Source organism: Sminthopsis crassicaudata, chromosome 1 (assembly GCF_048593235.1).
Source record: "Sminthopsis crassicaudata isolate SCR6 chromosome 1, ASM4859323v1, whole genome shotgun sequence".
Lineage (NCBI taxonomy): Eukaryota > Metazoa > Chordata > Mammalia > Dasyuromorphia > Dasyuridae > Sminthopsis > Sminthopsis crassicaudata.
Genome location: NC_133617.1, coordinates 152162551 through 152175591, shown reverse-complemented (window position 1 = coordinate 152175591; position 13041 = coordinate 152162551).

Genomic DNA, 13041 nt, shown 5'->3' with positions numbered 1-13041 from the left:
TTTCCTACTCCTTTCAACTTTTGATATTGAGACATGAATTTCTCCTAATAACACTTGTCCTCCCAGCCTAGATTTCCAGTACTGGTTGCAAATTCACTTTTGCTACCCTCTCCCTAACTGGTTATGCCCTGAAATAATCCTTGGGATTGGAAATTCCCTTTGATCTACATTGTCACTGCCACCATCACTCAACTATCTTTTCCTCTTTGAGGTTCATATTATTCATATTTATTACATAATTCAGCCCCTTGATGTCCTTTATCAACCTCAGGATATCCCCTTCCTCAATGAATTTAGTGCCTAGTTTACAGACTTTCTTTCAATTATAATTCTTGCCCTCATACTTGGAAACTTCAACATGCATAATGATGCTCCCTAACTAACTTCCTTACTCTACTTAATTTCAAAAACTCATTCTTCCACTCTATGCCAGCTACATACAAGGATGAGCATACCTTTGATCTTTTCATTTGCCAAAAGTGTTCTATATCCATGTTCATGAATTCCTAAATTCCTTTATATTATCATAACCTTTTATTACTTATCTTTGCACATGCCTAAAGATACCTACTTCTGTTCTTTGACCTCACTGTGACTTCTATTCCTTTTATTTTTCAGTTCTTCCCCAGACTCCTTCAATGGCTATATTCTCTTCCCTAACTTTTCTCTACCCTTTGGTGACTCACTTAACTTTACACTGTCTTTATTCACTTATATACTTTGCCCTCTTGTCCTATTGGCAATTATATCTTGCCAAACCATAATTTTGGACTACTCCTGCCAAAAACCTACTTTGCTCTTATTCACATGTTTTCAAAGGAAACTGAAAAAGAACTCAGAAAACATTGTAGATTGGGTCCACTACAAATTTATGTGAGCTAATCATGTTGATTGAATATATTACATATGCATATGTTAATACTCTCAACTGGGTCCTTTCTGAATAATCAAATCAGTCCTTTTGACACATTACTATTATGAGTTTATTCGATTATTATCTGATTCTCCATCAGTTATTCCAATCCTTTCCATCTCTCCTCAATCTTCCCATGGTACTTTCTCTCCCATTTTTTCATCTGGGGACTTAGATTTATACTTCATTAAAATAAAGTCCATTTGTCTAAAAATATTCTCCTTTCTTCCTCCTTACCTAACATGACATAGACATTTTCTTTCACTGTGTTTTCCTTAACTACAGACTTAGAGGCAGAGGTGGTAGCCCTTCACCTTGCCAAAGCAAGTCTGTCTATGGCCCTCTTCATCCTAAACCCTCTTGACTTCTCCAGCAAAGTGCTCCCACGACCATCCTTAATCTTTCTTTTGCCTTCACTGTTTTCCTTTCTACTGGCTCTTTCCTGGACTGGACTGCTAAAAACATACTCATGTCTCTGTCACCCTTAAAAGAAAAATAAAATCGTCACTTGATCTACTACTCTTGATAGCCATCATCCTTTATCTCTCCCGTCCTTCTCTGCCCAGTTTCGTAAGATAACAGTTTCTACTTTATGTCTTCACTTTCTTTCCTCTCACTTGATTCTAAATCCCCTGCAATATGGCCTTCAAACTTGTCATTCAATTTCTCTCTTCAATTTTCTTTGATCTTTGCATTACCATATCTAAAAGCCTTTCTTCAATCCCTATCCATTTTAATCTCTGTGTAGTCTTTGGCACTATTAAGAACCCTTCCCTCTTTAATATTCTACCTTCTCTAGGTTTTCATACCAGTACTCTTTTCTAGTTTTCTTTCTACCTGTACAACCATTCATTCTCATTCTCCTTTGCTGAATCATCATCTTGGTCATATTAATTATGCATGTCCACTAAAACTCTGCACTGAGCTCTCTTTTATGCCTTTTGTACTATTATTGATTGGTGATTTCATCAGCACCTTTGGACTAATCTATCAGCTTTATGTAGCTGATTTCCATACATACAAATTATTATATATGTATATGTTATATAAACATACATGTAGGCATTTGTATAATATGCATATGTATATATGCATACGAAGATATACTCACATACATATGTATATGTATTACACATATGTATATATATGTGTGTGTATGTGCAGAGTGCCAATCTTGTAGTAATAGCTTAAATTAGATGTCCCAAAGGAATATTTAATTATGTATGTCCAAAACAGAACTCATTATCTTTTCTCCAAACCTTCCTCTCTTCCCATCTATCCTATTATAACTGAAGGTATCACTATTTTCTCGTATATCTAGGTTCAAAACCCTAGGGTGATCCTCAACTTCTTACTTTCACTCGCCCTACATATCCAATCTCTTGATGTTTTTGCCTTTATTGTATTTTTTATTACATATCACATTTCTTTCACATACACACAGCCACAATTCTCGTGTAGGTCCTCATATCTTTTTTACCTGGACTGTTGAAATAGCTTTTAAATTGGCCTTCTTCCCTCAACTTTTTTCTCCTTCCAATGGATTATCTACTCAGCTACCAAAATCATTTCCTTAAAGGCAGGTCTAATGATGTTCACCCCCTATTTAATAAACTCCATTAGCTCTATAGTTCCTCCAGGATTAAATAGAAAAGATAAAATACCAATTGTCATTTAAAGTCCTTTTGCAACTAGGTCCATTCCAACTATTCTAATTCTTACATTTGACATCACCATTACACTGGCCCTACTTGTTGGTCCTTATACTTGGCACTCCATCTTGTCTTTTGCATTAATTATCTCCCCTGCCTGAAATGCTCTCTCACCTCACTATACCTCTGACTTTCTTCAAAACTCAGTTTAATTCTCACTCTCTATAGCCTAGCTTTTTACACTGTGCTTTGCAACCCTCTGTGGAGTCTTGTAATTGAATGTGGGGTCATGAAATTATGGTTTATTATCAGTAAATGTTTGATTTGTATACCTACTTTATTTATCCGTATACCTGGAGTCACATGAACATTTTTCAGAGGTTGTGAATATAAAAAGTTTGAAAAGCCCTATTCATATCTTTACTAGTCTTCCTTATTGTTAGTATCTTCCTCCTTGTGATCATCTTCCATTTATTGTTTATATTTATATGTTTTATGTTTACCTAAGTATTTATAGGTTGTCTTCATTCAAATGTGAGCTCCCCGAGGGGAGAAAAATACATCCTCCTTTCTTTTCTCCTTTCACAGAACTAAGTTAAAGAGTACTTATTTAACAAATGCTTGTGGATTGACTGACTACGTGCTATATTGTTAAAGGCTACTAATATTTAATAAAGAGGATCTCCTAAATTAACCAGTTTACATCAGTTTTCCTCTGAAATGTGCTTTTATTCATCCTTATAAATTTCTGAGCTATATCCTTCTCATTCATGTGTTCTTTGGTAACTTATTCAATCAAGTTTTCTTAAGATCAAAGAGTTCCATGCAAGATCTTTCATCAGAGTAAATTGATTCTTATGGCAAAAAATCTACTCCAAAGGTACAGAAAATATGGCCTCCAAGTTTCATGATTGGAAGCTTTTGCCAAGAGATAGACTTTCTCAAACTTTCCATCTTCTTGGCAATTCCTTGAATAAATGCATTAGAGACCTGTAGGAAAATGGGAGACTGTCTTCTCTGTTCCAGCCCAAAGTTCCATGAATAATTATTTTCCTCTCAACACCTTCATCGAAATTCCCTGTGAGATGCAACCCTAGAGAAAAATGTCTCAACCTCTGATGTTAAGCATATGGAGCTGGGAAGTAGAAAAGATGCCAACAATATTACTCAATGATGTTCAAGTTCAGGATTGTGGCTTATGTGAACTGTAACTAGGGATGAAATAATGCTCAAGTGAAAATGAAGCCCTGCCAGATCCGTGGCTATCCATCCTCAGGTTTCATCTTTTGGAGGGAACTTCTTCTGCTTTATGCTTCACATACTTAATGATTCTTTTTCTATGGATCATTATTATTATTAGATCTAACTTTAGTATATTAGGTATAATATAATACATTATTAGATCTAACCTAAGTAGCAATAAAGTGTGCATCTGGAGAGTATCTCCTTGAACAGAGAGAGATAGAATTATAAGTTGCTCAACAGTGAAGGGCACTTGGTATTAAAACAGCTTGTACCAATCATCTAGGCACTCAAATTTTCTGTCATCCTCAACTTGCCGTTCTCACTCACCTAAATATTCTAGACATTGCCACAATTTTTTTCTTTCTCATTTCAACACATGAGAGATAAAAATAGGGACTGGGCCAATTAATCTATGAAACTAATAGGAATTGATTTGGTGTAGCTCTCTCTTGATGAGGAAGTGTTAGAAAAGTTGGGATTAAGGCATTGAAGATAAGAAATGAAGATTTAGGGACATAGAGGCAGAGTTCCATGAAAATTTGTGGAAAAAAAGAAGAAACAAGAAGACTGGAGAAAAGCACTGCAATAATGTGGATTTAAAAAAATAAAATAACATAAAAATGTGAACATTGTATTTTTATCATTGCTGCCAAGTAATCTTAGAAGAAGAAAGGTATATATGGGAGATGAAAAGTTGCCTAAAAGATGGTATTTCAAGCAGGATGATTTCAGAAAAACCTGGAAAGGCTTTACATGAATTGATTCAAAGTAAGGGAGTAGAGTATTGTACATAGTATAAGCAATATGGTGTAATGAAGAATTGTATATAATTTAGTTATTCTTGGCAATACAGTAATTTAAATTAATCCCAAAGGATTCATGATGAAATATGCTGTTCACCTCCAGAGTAAGAACTGATACCATCTGAATACTGACTGAGGCATACTATTTTTTGCTTTCTCTCTATTTGTTTGAGTTTTCATGTACAAAATGACTCACATGGAAATATTTTGCATGATTGCACATATATAACTTATATAAGATGGCTTAGCACCTTAAGAAAGGAGGAATAAAGGGAAAGAAACAGATATGGAATTTGGAACACAAAACTTTTTTTAAAATGTTAAAAAATTTATCATGTACTTGGGGAAAATTAAATATTATTTTAAAATTTTTATTATATTTTATATTATATATTTTAATAAATTTTAAAAAGAAGAATGACACTTGAGAAAAGTCTATTCCTGTTTCCTTTGGAAATTAATTTTATCAAATATGAGAAGGCTAAATCTTTCAATGATTAGTGATACATTAGTGATACCTGAAACACAGGGAGAGTAGAGAAGGCAATGAATTTCAGATTTGGAAGACCATCTAGTCTAACTTGAAAAACAAGAATTACCACTTAGCATATCTGATAAGATGAAGAATTCCAGTATAGTTCTCTTAAAAGCCTTGCTGAGTCAGTAAGGCAACTAGGTGGATAACATGCTGCATTTGGAGTTAGGATGACATGAATTTAAATCTAGTAAATATAGTATCATTAGGTTTCTACCTATGTGACCCTGGGGAAACCATTTAACCTATGTCTGCCTCAGTTTCCTCTAGTGTAAAATGGGGATAATCATAGCTCTTATCAGAGTTATTATGTGGATCAAAAAAGATAATATTTATAAAGCACTTTGTGAACTTTAAAATGATATGTAAATTTTTGCTATTCTTGAAGTGGCTAATTCTATTTGTATAGATAAAATTATTAGCTTCATCCACTCTGAATTTTCATCTTTGCAACTTAAACCTATTTCTCCCTGTTTTTCCATTTGTGGAAATGAAAATGTTTCCCCACCATTCCTTTTCCATTAATCAACCTTTCAAAAACAGAAAAAAACCCATCATATTCATAATAAGATGTACTGGGGGATGTACTTAACATGTATTTGGAGAAAATAAAATGTACTAAAATGTACTTACCATGTATTTGGGGAAAATAAAGTGTTATTTTTTTATTACATTCTTATATATTTTAATTATTTTTTTAAAAAAGAATGATGCTTGAGAAAAGTATATTCCTGTTTCCTCTGGAAATTAATTTTATCGAATATGAGAAGGCTAAATCTTTCAATGATTAGTTGAATTCAAGATGAATTCTCCCTTACTCCAAACTGGCAGGAGAGAATGATAGTAATGCAAAGACATTAATTGGATAGTATTAATGTTCAGTAATAAATTAGTATTGCCATTAATTTTTTTAAAATACCAGATGTGGAATCATATCAATGAACATTTAAATTCAACAAACATTTAGTAATTATCTATTACATACAAAGCACAGTTACATTTGCTTAATAAGAGAATTAAAGGAGTTCGTGTTCCTTTCACAGAAGTAAAACACACATACAAATAATGAAAATGCAATCTAGAAATTGTATTAATCATATATTAGTAATATATTATTAGTAATGTAACTAGTAATGTAATCTAAATGTTATGTGAGAATGGGAGTTTCAGTAGAATTAAAAGGTTCTACATTATACTCCATTCTGTCCCTGAAAGCTTTTTCCCTTTACTCCCATCAAATACATATGTAAACAGCCCAGACTGTTCATCCAGAAGTGACCCACTGATATCCTTGAATTATAACTATGTCAAAATATCATATTTCACATAACTCCCTTAATAATAGAGAAAAGGCACAAAAGGGAGAAATAAATGTGAAATTTCTTCTAAGCTATGGAATAACGTAAAACAGTTATCAGTTAATTAGAGAGTCTTTTCTCTTTACCCTTTCCTCCTTCAAGTGAAAATAAGATTTAACTTTTTTTTGTCTCAAATAGCTTCTTATACTTTTTTTAATACCTCATTTCCAGATTGTTTAAGATTTATTTATTGAACTAAATACAAAATAAGAAAGAACAGAAAAAGAAAGGCAGAAAAGGAAAACAACACAACATAAAACAAAACATTGTCAGACTCAGCAGACCATTAGAGAGGATTCAAAATTGGAAAATACATTTCAATAAAGTATACATAATAATATAAGAAATTATATGTATGAGAATTCATCTTTGCTTTCTTGTAGGTTTTTTTTTTTGTTCTCTGATGAGTACTTTTTAGTTTATTCTTTTGTCCCCCTTTCTTTTCCTCCCTACTTTCTTCAAGCAAGCTATATCTAAACACAGATATATTTATATTTACAAAAATTTTAGATACACACACATATCAATTCACACTCACTCACAGACCCATATATCTATTTATATACATAGATACATACATGTGTAAACTCACATACACATATAAACATTTGTCCATATGTAAATATGAATATAAAACAAAATTAATATGGTTGACATAATGTAGATTTCTCTTTTGATTGAATCTTTAAGTTAGACTTTGAGATCAATGATTGCTAACCCTACTTTTTTTTTTCCTAATAAATTCTATTGCTAATCCTTCTTGTAGTATTTCTGCATCTCTTTATGCCTGCTAACTCTTTATTTTAATTCTAACTCTTTAATTTGCTTTGTTATTACTCCCTCACTCATGGTTCCCTTTCCTCCTCCTATCCTTCCTGCCCTTTCCTTCCTTCTTTATCCTACTTTCATTAATCTATACACCTTATTCCACTTCCATTAATCTAAATATCTTTCTTACCCCACTTTATCCTATGCTACCCTTTCCCCTTTATCCCTTTCCCATTAATCTATACACCTTGTCTTAGTTACTTTACACACCCTTCTGTACCTTACTTTATCATTTATCCCTTACTCATTAATGTACATAACTTACCCTACTGTCATAAATCTATACCCCACCTTATTGTCCCTTATTTCTTTTATCCTTTATTTCCATATAGATTTTGAAGGATGCTAAACCCTTCATGTAGTGTTGTCTATTTAACCAATTTTTGATGTGAATAGGTTTCAGAACTATGAGTTCCTTCCCCCTCTGCTTCTGTGTTTTTTCTTCCTCTGCATGTCATTTGTTTAACATAATTACTATTTTTACATTTTCCTAGACAGTTTTGCTTTTTAAAGACAGCTCATACTTAACTCTGCTCTTATCTTTCTTTTGAGATAATTATTAATGTCAATCTTAAAGATGTGGTATATATTTCCATATAAAAATAAACAATTTGTCCATATTAAGTTCTTTGAAATTAATCTTTGATATTGGCTGTTATGTATTAAATTTCCTATTCAGATTGGGTTGAGATGCAGCCAAATACATTGGGAAATGGAAAGAAAAATGATAACTTGAAAAAGTTGTTTCAGTCTTGTCCATCTCTTGATGATCCCATTTATGGTCTTCTTAGCAAAGATATTGGAGAGGTTTGCCATTTCTTTCTTCAGCTCATTTTATAGATGAGGAAACTGAGACAAACAGGGTTAAATGACTTTCATAGCTAGTAAGTATTTGAGGCTAAATTTGAACTCAGAAAGATGAGTCTTCCTGACTCCAGACCTAACACAATCCATTATGCCTTCTAGTTGGACATATAACCTGGACATCTCATAAAATATACCAAATGCTCTTGTACCAATTTCCTAGACCATGCTGAGCACACTTTAAAGAAGAAATAATTCCTCAAGATGCTGATTAATTATAAGACTTTTGCTGAAATTAAAGGTATGGAATTGTTGTATACATACTTGCAAATCTTATTATTTTATGTAAAATGTAGGACCATATAACAACATGGCCCTAGAAATAGAAGATGTGATTCAAACATGTGTCCTTCCCAAATATCTCCCAAAATGGGTTACAGTGACAGCATACAAAGACATACAAGGGAAGGAAAATACCCAGTGAGCCCCAAACCCACACAGCCCTACTGAACTTACTACAAAGAGATTAATATCTGACCCCTCCCCATCACTCCTCTCTTGTGTTCAGTTGTTCTGCATTTGTAGTATTCTGAAGCATAATTTTAAGAAGCGAGTAGTGGTTATATTTCTTTTCTTATCTAAATTTGTTGGTTGAAAATTACTAATAATAAGAGAAATGCAAATAAAAATGGGTAAAATTAGCTTTAGAGAGATTGGAAAAAATAACCACACCGATCCACCTTTAGTGTATCTATGATTTGATTCAACCAATCTGACAAACAAGTTGGAAGTTGGAATTACTTGAGGGAAATGACTAGATAATTGATTTCCATTGATCCAGAAAGTCTATTCCTGAGTATCTACCCCAAGTAGATCAAAGACCAAAACCTTCTGCAAATATACTAAACTATCTAGTAGCATCACTTTTTATAGTAGCAGAGTATTGGAACCAAAATGTGTGTCCATTAACTGAATAAGGAATAAACATATTGTACTGTGTGGATGTAATATAATATTATTGATCTGTAAAGAACATCAAATATAAGAAATGCAAGGAAATATGGGAAGATTTGAAATAAGTGATGTGGAGTACAGTAAGCAGAATCAAGAGAATTCTATGCACAATAATCATAATGATGTAAACAAAATAAAGACTATAGTTATAAATACTATAACTAATTTAACGTGAAATTAGACACAGGCCTTGGTGACTTATAAGAAAGATGACCAAAATTCTTGACAAAAACATTATTTTCCAGGAAAGTAAATTAAATCACGGTCAGTCATTAGTCAAATTATCCTTGCCATTACTCCTGTCATTTCCATGGCATTGACTAGACCTCACTTACAAATACAGCAAAGCAATTACTAAGTGGGCAGCTAGGTGGCACAGAGGATAGAGTGCCAGACTTGTATTCAGGAAGACTCATTATCCTGAGCTCCAACATGGCCTCAGAGACTGAATAGCTATGTGATCTGGGGCAAGTCACAACTCTTTTTGTCTCAGTTTTCTCATCTATAAAATGAACTGGAGAAAGAAATGGTAAAGCATTCTACTATCTTCCAAGAAAACCTCAAATAGGATCATGAAGAATTGGACAGGACTAAAAACAACAACAACAACAATCACAATGTAAATTCAATTGAATTGTAATCAAATCTGGTCACCATTCATTTTTTTTGTATATCATTTAGCAAATATTTATCAAGTATCTCCCTATGCAGTGCTGAGGGAGATGTAAGATTTAGATAACACACAATCTCTGTCTTCATGAAACTTAGAGGTTAGTCAGAAAATAAAGCACATATTCTGTCTTCTACAGATTCAGATAAAGGATATATTCAAATAAAATCCAACTATTTCAGGAAAGTATAAAACAAAATGTTAAAGGAGGTTCAAGGTAATGTATAATTAATTATTTAAGAGGGTTTTGAGAGAATGATTGGTGAAATATAACATTTAAGTTGGGTTTTAATCAATTCATGTACAATTCAAGGCATAACCCTCATGATGTCATTGATACTCTTTGAGATTGAAGGACTAACAACAGTTGGTCATGGGGTTTTCTTGGCTTGGTTTGCCAAACTGGTTTGCCATTACTACTTTAGTAGATTAAGGAAAATAGAGGTTAAATGATTTAGTCACACAACTAAGTGTCTGAAGCTAAATTTGAACTCTGGTCTTTTTGACTTTGGGCCCAGTGCTTTTTCCATTGAACTACTTCATTGCTTCCTATGTAAACAGTTACATGCCTGCAATTTTATTTAGGGAAATTTAGGACCCCCCCCAGCTATTTATAATGTATAGAATGACTCACCTACAGAACTCCACATTTATAATAGGAATAGGTGCTACAGAAAGTTTGTATTCAAATTTTTGATTTGGTGGGCTCTTGTGGATGCTCTCTTAGGGTCTAGAATCTTAGATTAAATTAGTAGAAATATAGAATACAGTTTATGGAAGGTGAAAGAATTTCATTGTTCCTTTTTTGGTACTTTTGCTAAGAGCTATCCCTAACCATATAATAATCTCCTTGCACACCTCTCTTCTCTTCTACCTCCTCCTTCACCACTGCATGCAGCAGTGACTCATCAAATCCAACTCATTTTTTCAAGTCTCAGTTCAGATCCTACTCTTCTTGGCAAGGCTTTTTCTACCAATAATAGTCTTCATTGATTTCTTTTTTTTTTTGAGTACTCAAAAAACTATAGCATGATTCACACTATTACCATGTAGTTCTATACTGCCTTGCATTGTCCTCTCATTACTTCATGCTTGTAAATTTTGCCTTATAAACTTACTTGAATTGTAAAGTCCTTGGGATCTATGATTTCTCAACCTTCCTTTATGTCCATCCTAGACTAGTATTAAATAAATAAATGGTAGGCATATCATTAGTGATAATAATAATAGTAGCATTTATGTAGTGCTTCAAGGTTTGCAAACTATTTTTTCAGAGGATAGATATCTCATTGGATTCTCATGAGAACTTCAGGAAGAATGCGTTCTTATGCTCATTTTACAGATGAAAAAACTGAATTAAAAAAAAAAAAACTAACTTGTGTAGAGTCATGAAGTCTGAGGCAGGATTTGAAATGAAGTTTTTCTGACTCCAAGTGCAATACTGTATCCACTTCACTAGTTGCTAGTTAATAGATACTTTATGTTTCAATTTAACAAATATTTATGAATTGCCTATGACATATAAATTATTCTGTTACATGTTTGAGATGTTTGTTATTGATATTCAATCATTAAATCCTGTCTGACTCCTCATAAACTTGATGAGTATGGCATGCCAGGCCAGTCTATCCTTCACTAAACTGTCCATGGGGTTTTCTTTTTTTTTTTTTTATTTATTTTTTATTATAAGTTTTTATTTACAAAACACATGCATGGTTAATTTTTCAACATTGACCCTTGCAAAACCTTCTGTTCCAACTTTTCCCCTCCTTCCCCCCACTCCTTCCCCTAGATGGGAAGTAGTCCCATACATATTAAATATGTTAAAGTATATGTTAAATGCAATATATGCATGCAAATTTATACAGTTATCTTGCTGCATAAGAAAAATTGGATCTAGAAAGAAAGTAAAAAAAAAAAACCTGAGAAAGAAAACAAAAATGCAAGCAAATAAGAACAGAAATAGTGGAAATGCTATGTTGTGATCCACACTCATTTCCCATAGTTCTCTCTTTGGGTGTAGCTGATTCTTTTCATTACCAGTTGGAATTGGTCTGAATCATCTCATTGTGGAAGAGAGCCATGTCCATCAGAATTGATCAGTATATATTATTGTTGTTGCTGTGTATAATGATCTCCTGGTTCTGCTCATCTCACTCAGCATCCATTCATGTAAATCTCTCTAGGCCTCTCTGTATTCATCCTGCTGGTCATTTTTTACAAAACAGTAATATTCCATAACATTCATGTACCACAATTTGTTCAGCCATTCTCCAACTGATGGACATCCATTCACTTTCCAGTTTCTAGCCACTACAAAGAGGGCTGCCACAAACCTTTTTGCACATGTGGGTCCCTTTCCCTTCTTTAAGATTTCTTAGGGATATAATCCCAGTAGAACACTGCTAGATCAAAGGGTTTGATAACTTTTTGAGCATAGTTCCAAATTGCTCTCCAGAATGGTTGGATCTGTTCACAACTCCACCAACAATGTATCAGTGTCCCAGTTTTTCCACATCCCCTCCAAGTCCATGGAGTTTTCTTAGCAAATATCCTATAGTGGTTTGCCATTTTTCTCCAGTAGATCGGAGACTTACTTGCTGTGTGACTCTGAGCAAGTCACTTAACTGCATTTGTCTCTGTTTTCTTATCTATAAAATGAGTTGGAGAAGTATCTGTGCCAAGAAAACCCCAAATGTGGTCATGAAGAATTGGACCCAACTGAAACAACTAAACAATGAAAACAACAAAGAAAAGCTCATTGCTGGGAATAAAGTTGGCTAGCATTTCCTTGGGCTTTAATTTAAGGCTTTGCAAAATATTTCACATACAACTATATCATCTGCTCCTCACTACAACTCTGGGAGATAGGTCTTATTTTGTTCATCTAATTTTACAGATGAGGAAACTGAGAGTAAGAGGGATTAAATGACTTGCCCCAGGGTTGCACAGCTGAGGCAAGATTAAAATTCAAACTGTCCTAATTCCAGCAACAATTCATTATCCTTGCTCTTTATTTCAGGAGATATGGAGAGCTGCTCATGCAAAAGGGATTTTCGGGCCTAAGGGAAGGAATTATTTCCCTTCTCCCAGGCAACTTTGGTCTTCTCTCTCTCTTTTTAAGGATTCACTTATCTCCAACTGAAGAGAAATGATATATCTGCACCATAAGATAAGGTTTTCTTCAAGACTAAAATTATTAATCAATAAACATTTATG